The sequence below is a fragment of the Herpailurus yagouaroundi genome, unplaced genomic scaffold (genome assembly GCF_014898765.1).
Source record: "Herpailurus yagouaroundi ecotype Mexico unplaced genomic scaffold, PumYag 165, whole genome shotgun sequence".
NCBI classification, from domain to species: Eukaryota; Metazoa; Chordata; class Mammalia; order Carnivora; family Felidae; genus Herpailurus; species Herpailurus yagouaroundi.
Genome location: NW_024412406.1, coordinates 1,141,516 through 1,149,393, shown reverse-complemented (window position 1 = coordinate 1,149,393; position 7,878 = coordinate 1,141,516).

The following is a 7,878-nucleotide window of genomic DNA, read 5'->3' as shown; positions in this document are numbered from 1 at the left end:
TGTATAGCTCCAAATTGACTTTAATTGATCTACAGATAGAAATATTATTTTGTGTGGCAAACTGTTTACTGATCAACTTATCACCAAAGATGAAAAAAAGAGGACCCTCTCCATTAATTTTACCCCCATTTTTTTCTTTAGTAATTTACATTTTTATTTTTTAAAGGGAAAGTGTGTGCTTATTAAAACCCACAATTATATGACATTATTTAAATTTAGAACACAAATTTAGGATATAGACTCAAAGCAGAAACCTCTCTAATTTTTTTTTTAATTTATTTATTTTGAAAGAGACAGAGGTAGCACAAGTGGAGAAGGGGCAGAGAGAGAGGGAGACAGAGAATCCCAAGCAGGCTCCGCTTTGCCAGCACAGAGCCAGAGCCCCACACAGGGCTTGAATCCAGGAAACCGTGAGATCATGACCTGAGCTGAAACCAAGAGTCAGATGCTTAACCAACTGAGCCACCCAGGCGCCCCTAAACTTTATTATCAGAAGTTAACAGGCATAAGTAACAAACATGAAAGCTTTAATTTATAAATAACTGGAATGCAATCATGTTAAGTTCAAGGCTTTTTTCTTTTCAAAAATCATATGCAGAATTATTTCTCCATTACCTCATTCTTCACGCAGCTTCTAATAACTGACCAACAGGTTATAGGTGAGACACAGAATCTAGATGATTTGTAAGTTCTATGTTCAGTTTTTACTTTAGTTTAGAATTGGTTATGAACACCAAGTCACCAGATGATTTATTCTACATTTTTTTGTTATAATATTTTAAATATGTATTATTATGGAAAAATTAAACTCTTTGATGTTCAGAAAAGCTTCAGGCTCAGTCATGAAGTTAGAGTGACACTAAAGCTAAACATCGTTTCTCTATAAGTAAGAAAAATCTCCCAAAATAAAAGTATTCTCTATAAATTTCAGAGGAAAGAGAGGTGAAAGTTGATTATCCTGTCATCATTGTGAAAGCGGCCAAGTCTGCAAATGTGTAATCAGTCAGTCTTGCTCTTAGATTCAATGCCATGACTCTAGAATTCAGATGAAGCTCTTTCTGATCTCAGAGTTTAATTGGCCATTTGGAACTGTCACTCAAGATCTAGGACTCTGAAGCTAGAATCTAAAAATCCTTATCAGCAACCATGACATTTCTCTCAGCAGACAAGTGACTCCACTTGAAATTTAAGTCTGGCTCAAGGCTATGTTTAATGACCCGTATCATATCATCATCATTGGCTTTCTCTGACTACTTTGCCTTTTGGGAAAAGTAATTATATATATTTATATAACACTGAATTTGCTTCTGACAAAAGAGAGACAGGTGAAAAAAGGCCAGCCAAATCTATTAGAAGATAAATGATTAAATAAAACAATCTAAGATAAATATTGTGGTAAAGTGTCCCTCTCTTGTGTATATAATTTTACATTATTATTTTATTCATGTGATGCATTGATACCATGTTGGCAAGTATTAATTATTAGGATTCCTGCTGTATGAAGACCGCCAGAGAGGTGGGTTCCACCATGGACTAGTCATGACGGTGGGCCATTGAAAAAATTCCCAGAAGCTTATACATATAGATTTCATTTCTATAAAATGGTGATTATAAATACCAACAGCATAGGATGCTTGTAAAACTTAAATAAGATAATGTCTTAAAGTACCAATGCAGTGCCTGGAATCTAGAAGTTCTCAACAAACTGTAAGCTTTACTTTATATTACTTTAAAAAATATGTATTATAATATATTTCAAAAAATATATTACTTTAAAAGGTATATAAATTTTGTATATTTGTATGCATGACACCTGAACTAAACTAGTTTTTCTATCTAAAATGTTTAATAATGACTTTTTTCCCATACATAATCACAACTTTGAGACAGGAGTCCATTTAAAGATTAAAGACCTCCTACATTTTGACTTTGTTCATTTGTAAATTTAGTGATTCTCACTCAGTTTTTTCTTTACCTTCATCAAATCTTCTGAAATCTAATATATTATGTGTAAACAAGATTATATATTTCCAGTCTTAAACTGGAGCTTAACTTAAATTTAATTTATAAGAATTGAATTTTAATTATAATCCTAAAATATGTGTATTGTGCAATACTCATGTTAAATTCTTTTACAGCTCTTTCTGTAAGATTTCTTTTAAACTTTTAAGACATTAGTGACACACAAAAAAACCTTTGTGTCCCCCCACTGAACTGGTAAGCTTTCCCCTTTCTGAAAATCGGAACTATGCAGCAGGTGATGATTTCCTTTCTGGCCTTGGTTTCTACATGTCCATTCCATTCCACTATTCCTTAATCCTGATTTCTTAAATTTATTTTCTTAAACTCATGTTCATATAGTTTAATGTGAGCAATTTTCAAATTTTTTGAAAATAGTACAGTATTGAAGAATTTTATAGTTACTATCAATTCAATAATACGAGCATTGAGGACTTAAGGGAAGTTTTCAAAGTTTTTAGGACATTTGGGAGAAGTCCTACTGACTTCCTCCTTCTCTTTCTCTTCCTTTTTCTTTTAAAAACTGCTTCATTGGATATAATTAGCACAGTGTGGTACTAGCACATGAATAAGCGGACAGTTTAGTGAAGTTGAATAGAAAATCCAGAAATAGACCCAAATATATATGCAAATTTAGTATATAATTAAAGTGATGTCCCAAATCACCCAGAGAAAAAGATGTACTTTTAAATAAATTTCTGGGGAAAGAGGAATATCATTTGAAAAAAAGATATAGTCAGATTAATACCTTATACTTCATACAAGAAAAAATATCAAATGGATCAGAGATTTAACAGAAAGAAAGAAGAAAAGAGGGAAAGAAAGAAAGAAAGAAAGAAAGAAAGAGAGAAAGAAAGAAAGAAGCAAATAAAGAAGCAAATAAAGAAAGAAATGAAACGAAATAAGACATTGATTTTTCTTAGAGATACTTTACTTTGCTTCATAAGACTCTCCCTCAGGAGAACTGCTTTTGTAATAATTACAATTATAAAATTTTTTGGATAATTAATAGTTGGACAATAGTTGGAGGATAGAGCCCAAGAGGTCATTAGCAAAATGTATCACTTCCTCCCACTTTATAACATATTCATATTCAGAATATTGCAACAATAGATAAGAATGCTACTTTCCTAACACTGTATTTTTGCCTTGACAGAAATATTTATATGGAAAGGAAAGCTACAAAGTCCCACTGTATTGTCTGGCATATTGATATAATGGAGGTTTGAATGATACCAATATTTTGGATTGTCCTTTTTTACCTGAGTGATGCATAATAAAATCAAGAAGGATGAAAAATATGCTGTTTTTTTAAATAAAATGAAAGATGGTCAATTATGAAAGTGGAAATGGGAAAGGATTATCAGAGGCTTCAACCACAGGTGCATTCTCAGACAAATGGATATTAGAAAAGGCACCTATGGAAGGTAAAGACATGAAGTCATAGTACAACTTGATTAATTTTTCATGCTTAACAATATGAAGGATCATAGATTGGAAACAGCCTCTGCCAATAAATTACTCAGAACTTGGCCATGATAGCTCATCTTTAAACAATTTTTTTAAAGTGTTTATTTATTTTTGAGAGAGAGATACACAGTGAGAATAGGGGAGGGGCAGAGAGAGAGGGAGACACAGAATCCTAAGCAGACTCCAGGCTCCCAGCTGTCAGTACAGAACCTGACGTGGGGCTTGAACGTATCAACCATGAGATCATGACCTGAGCGGAGTCAACACTTAACCAACTGAGCCACCCAGATGCCCTGATAGCTCATCTTTAATAAAGTTGCTGGTGATCCTTAAGTCCCTTCCAGGTATGACATAGCTATATATTTTTGCATGGGTAAATTGGGTTCATTTAAAGAGGCCTGAATGGAATCAACTCTTTTAAACAGAGGTATCACCAGTATCTAAGGTGAAAAGATAAAAATGAAAACCTCTCTAGATCTATAAAGAATCAAGAATGAGGATGGGTACATCAGTGGAGAGATTATAGACATGCCAGGTGGCCACAGAGCTGTAGATAATACAAAATATGCACTGTCATCAAGAACATTTGGGAAAATGAAGGAAAATAGTATCTGGACCCAGAGTTGAGACAGTAGACATATGAGTATCGGTAAAAACAGCAATGTAGGAGGGAAATTGTGAGGACAAATTCTTATCTTACTTTTTGTATATATGACCTCTTCTGTAGTTTTGTCTATGTTTGGCCCGGCTCAAGATGATTGCTCTGATACGTGTTTGCAGCATTTGTATGTCAATTCATTTTACAGGGCCACAGACATTTATATCTGACCTTTGTTCTCTCTTGAAGCGGCATTATGAACTAGCAGTATGCATTTCCAATCGGATGCTGAAAGTACCAATCTATCTGGTTCTTTCCTTCTTATCCATCAGGTTTCTTCTCTGTATGAAAATCCATCATTTGTTCCCTTGTTCTAATACTTTCTTCTCATATAATCTTTGTTCAGAAAAAAAGGAGAAGTGCCACATTCCTTATTTAATTCACTATAATTATGAAAACATAACTGTAATACGGTAACAAATAGTCTATTTTTGGTTTTATGAATAATAAAACTTGTATTCTTTAATCAATTGAATAAAAATTGAGTTGAGAAATGATTAGGTAAGTCCCAGGAATTAAAATTGTGAGTTTTTTCAAATGGCAAATTCAATTTTAAAAAATATGCTATACTTGGAAAAAAATGACTTTATTGTTTTCCAGAAGTTTTCAGATTGCATTAATTTTTATGTTTTTTTGTTTTTGGATGAGGAAAATGGAACTTCATTGGATTCATTGTGAATAGTTGCTAAAGAGGTTAAATTATTTGCCTTACCCAAACAGCTATGTTTTGGCTTTAGTTTCCAAAATATACATCACCCACTAGGTATTTCAGTGACAGATTGCTGAAGATAAAACATATTAGTTCAAAGTTTTCAGTCTATTTGCCTCTCTGAAAATGAAATACTATTGCAGTGATTTTCAACCGTATCCCACACTCTTCAAAATGCTAATGTGAATTCTAGGACCTAGGCATAATATGAAAACTTTGTCATTTGAAATGGGTTTAGGTCAGAAATTAGCTTCAGTTTATAATTTCTATTCAGGGGGTTTTTCACAAAAGGCCAAGCACTTTTGGTCCCTCTTTTTTTTTCCCCTCCTCCCTTCCTTCCTCCTTTCCTTCCTCCTTTTTTTCCTTCCTTCCCTCCTATTTTCCCTTATTATTTTGTCCTTTCTTTCCTTCTCTTCACTTCTAAATTTGTTTCCCAGATTTTTCAATTTAGTAGAACTAATTTTTTCAATTAATAGAACTCTACTAATTAGACTTTGACACTTGGTTAAGATCATGTTTTCCAAGTGTTTCCAAAAATAACATATCCTAATATCATCAGACTATACCCATTTGTGACTTAGAAGTCTTCCCTCAAATTTAGTACATCTTACACCCCAGTGCCTGCTGAATTTTTCTAAAGTATCAGTCACTTTCTTGACCACTCATCTTTTAAGAATTTGTAGATTTTTCTTTGCCTTTTAAACTAAGTCCTATTTCCTCAGTCTCATTAATTTTGGGTTGATTAATTTGAAGGACCTTAAAGATAGGGCAACATGGGGCGCCTGGGTGGCGCAGTCGGTTAAGCGTCCGACTTCAGCCAGGTCACGATCTCGCGGTCCGGGAGTTCGAGCCCCGCGTCGGGCTCTGGGCTGATGGCTCAGAGCCTGGAGCCTGTTTCCGATTCTGTGTCTCCCTCTCTCTCTGCCCCTCCCCCGTTCATGCTCTGTCTCTCTCTGTCCCAAAAATAAATAAACGTTGAAAAAAAAAATTAAAAAAAAAAAAAAGATAGGGCAACACAACTTTAGTACTTGTGGAACATACTTCTACATTTTAGTAGAACCTGGGGTTGAATATACGTATTATGTTCATTTCTCCTGACCACCAGTATCTGTGAAGCAAGTTAAACGACATTCCTTGTTGAAAAGTATGTAGACAGCAGCTTGGAAATGGAAAGACCAAGAAAGTAGGGGAAGTCATTATGGGAAAGTTAATGGCTTAAGTGGCTTTTGGAGACAGTTATAATTCTTGGAGCACTGTTTTAGCAAACTGGAGGAGAGGTTGAAAATCATTTCTTTAAAAAAAAATTTTTTTTTTAACATTTACTTATTTTTGAGAGACAGAGCATGAGCAGGGGAAGGGCAGAAAGAGAAGGAGACACAGAATCCAAAGCAAGCTCCAGGCTTTGAGCTATCAGCACAGAGCTCGATGTGGGCCAGAACCCACGGACTGTGAGATCATGACCTGAGCCAAAGTCAGACGCTCAGCCAACTGAGACGCCCAAGTGCCCCGAAAATCATTTCTTTCTGTTTTTCTTCTGGGAGTCCATGTGCTAAATTCTTCATCAATTATCTCTGTTAACCTTCACAACAAGCTTATGGAGAAGGTACCCTTACAGCCCTTTTAATGTATGGTGAAAACAAAATTAAACACTTGCTATGGTCAAACAGAAAGTGGTAAGGGTTGAATTCAAAGCAAGGCAGTCTGACTTGAGAGACTAAATAGGTACTCTGTGTAACTAGAGAAGGCTACAAAAGAACTCCCCACCTGGACAGGACATGGATTTGGTTATAATATGCATATGAGTTTTGGAAACTGATAGGATTTGGAAGCTTTTTCTGATATTCTTCCCTTTTTCTGCTCAAAGGCTAACCAAGAAAAATTTTAGATCCTTATATCTGGAAAAGACCTTAGAAATTATTCAGGAAACTGAGGCATAGAGCAGTTTAATGATTAGCCAGAGTCACCAAGTCAATTGTTGAAGAGTTAATACTAATTAAATGTTTTTTTTGGACCCTCTTTCCGCTCCTTTCACCTATTTGAGTGTCGTATACTTTAAGTGCCACATGGCACAGGAAAAGAACATAATGGAAAAAGTTTTTAGAAGGGAGTAAGGTCAGGGCTGGCTCAGCTGGGGAAGTAGTGAGTTGTGAACATAACCTTGAAGAATAGGTGGAATATATATTTTAAAAAGGGGGAAAATAGGATTTCCAAGTGAGAAAAAGTTTCTTTTTCTCACTACTCTGTCCATAGATTTATAATACAATCATTAATACCATCTATAAATTTCTATTTCCCATAACCTTGTTTGATTTTTGTCACTACCTGGAAGACTCATACTCTTTTTGTCAATTCAAATCCTGTCTCCTAAGTTCTATCTCTATGCTCTGCACCATGAAACCCTGCCCAGGCCAATTTAACCCCTAAATGGTTCTTTTTCTTCTCTGGAATTCTTTTAATCCTCATGGTCAAAACTGACAGAATTCTGTCTTGGCATTACTATTTACATTAACTCCCCAGTTGTGCAATGTATATGATTCTTCTCCACTCAGACTTGGAGGTAAGAATTCTCCTGTCTATCTTTCTTGTTTCTTCAGAAATTTTTATTTATATTTTTATAAACCATTTATTGAGTGGCTCCTAGAAGTCAGGCAATAAGCTGGGTGCTGAATACACAAAGACAGATCAGGTCCCAAACTGGCCCTCAATGAGGGTGCAGAGAAATGAAAGGGACGAGAATGCAAACAAATGCTTATAATTTAATTATGACATTTTAATTTTATTATGGAGATATATATGGCCCAGATATAGCAAAGAGAACAAATGAGAATCTAGTCAATTCTATTATTTTCTATAACTCTATTGTTCAAGATATGTTGAGTCGTAATAAATAAGCTAGATGCAAGTGATTTACATTGTGACTATGAGTATGTGTGGCTCTATATCAACTCAACAAAGTATAACACTGGAAGACTTTCTTTCTTTCTTTCTTTCTTTCTTTCTTTCTTTCTTTCTTTCTTTCTTT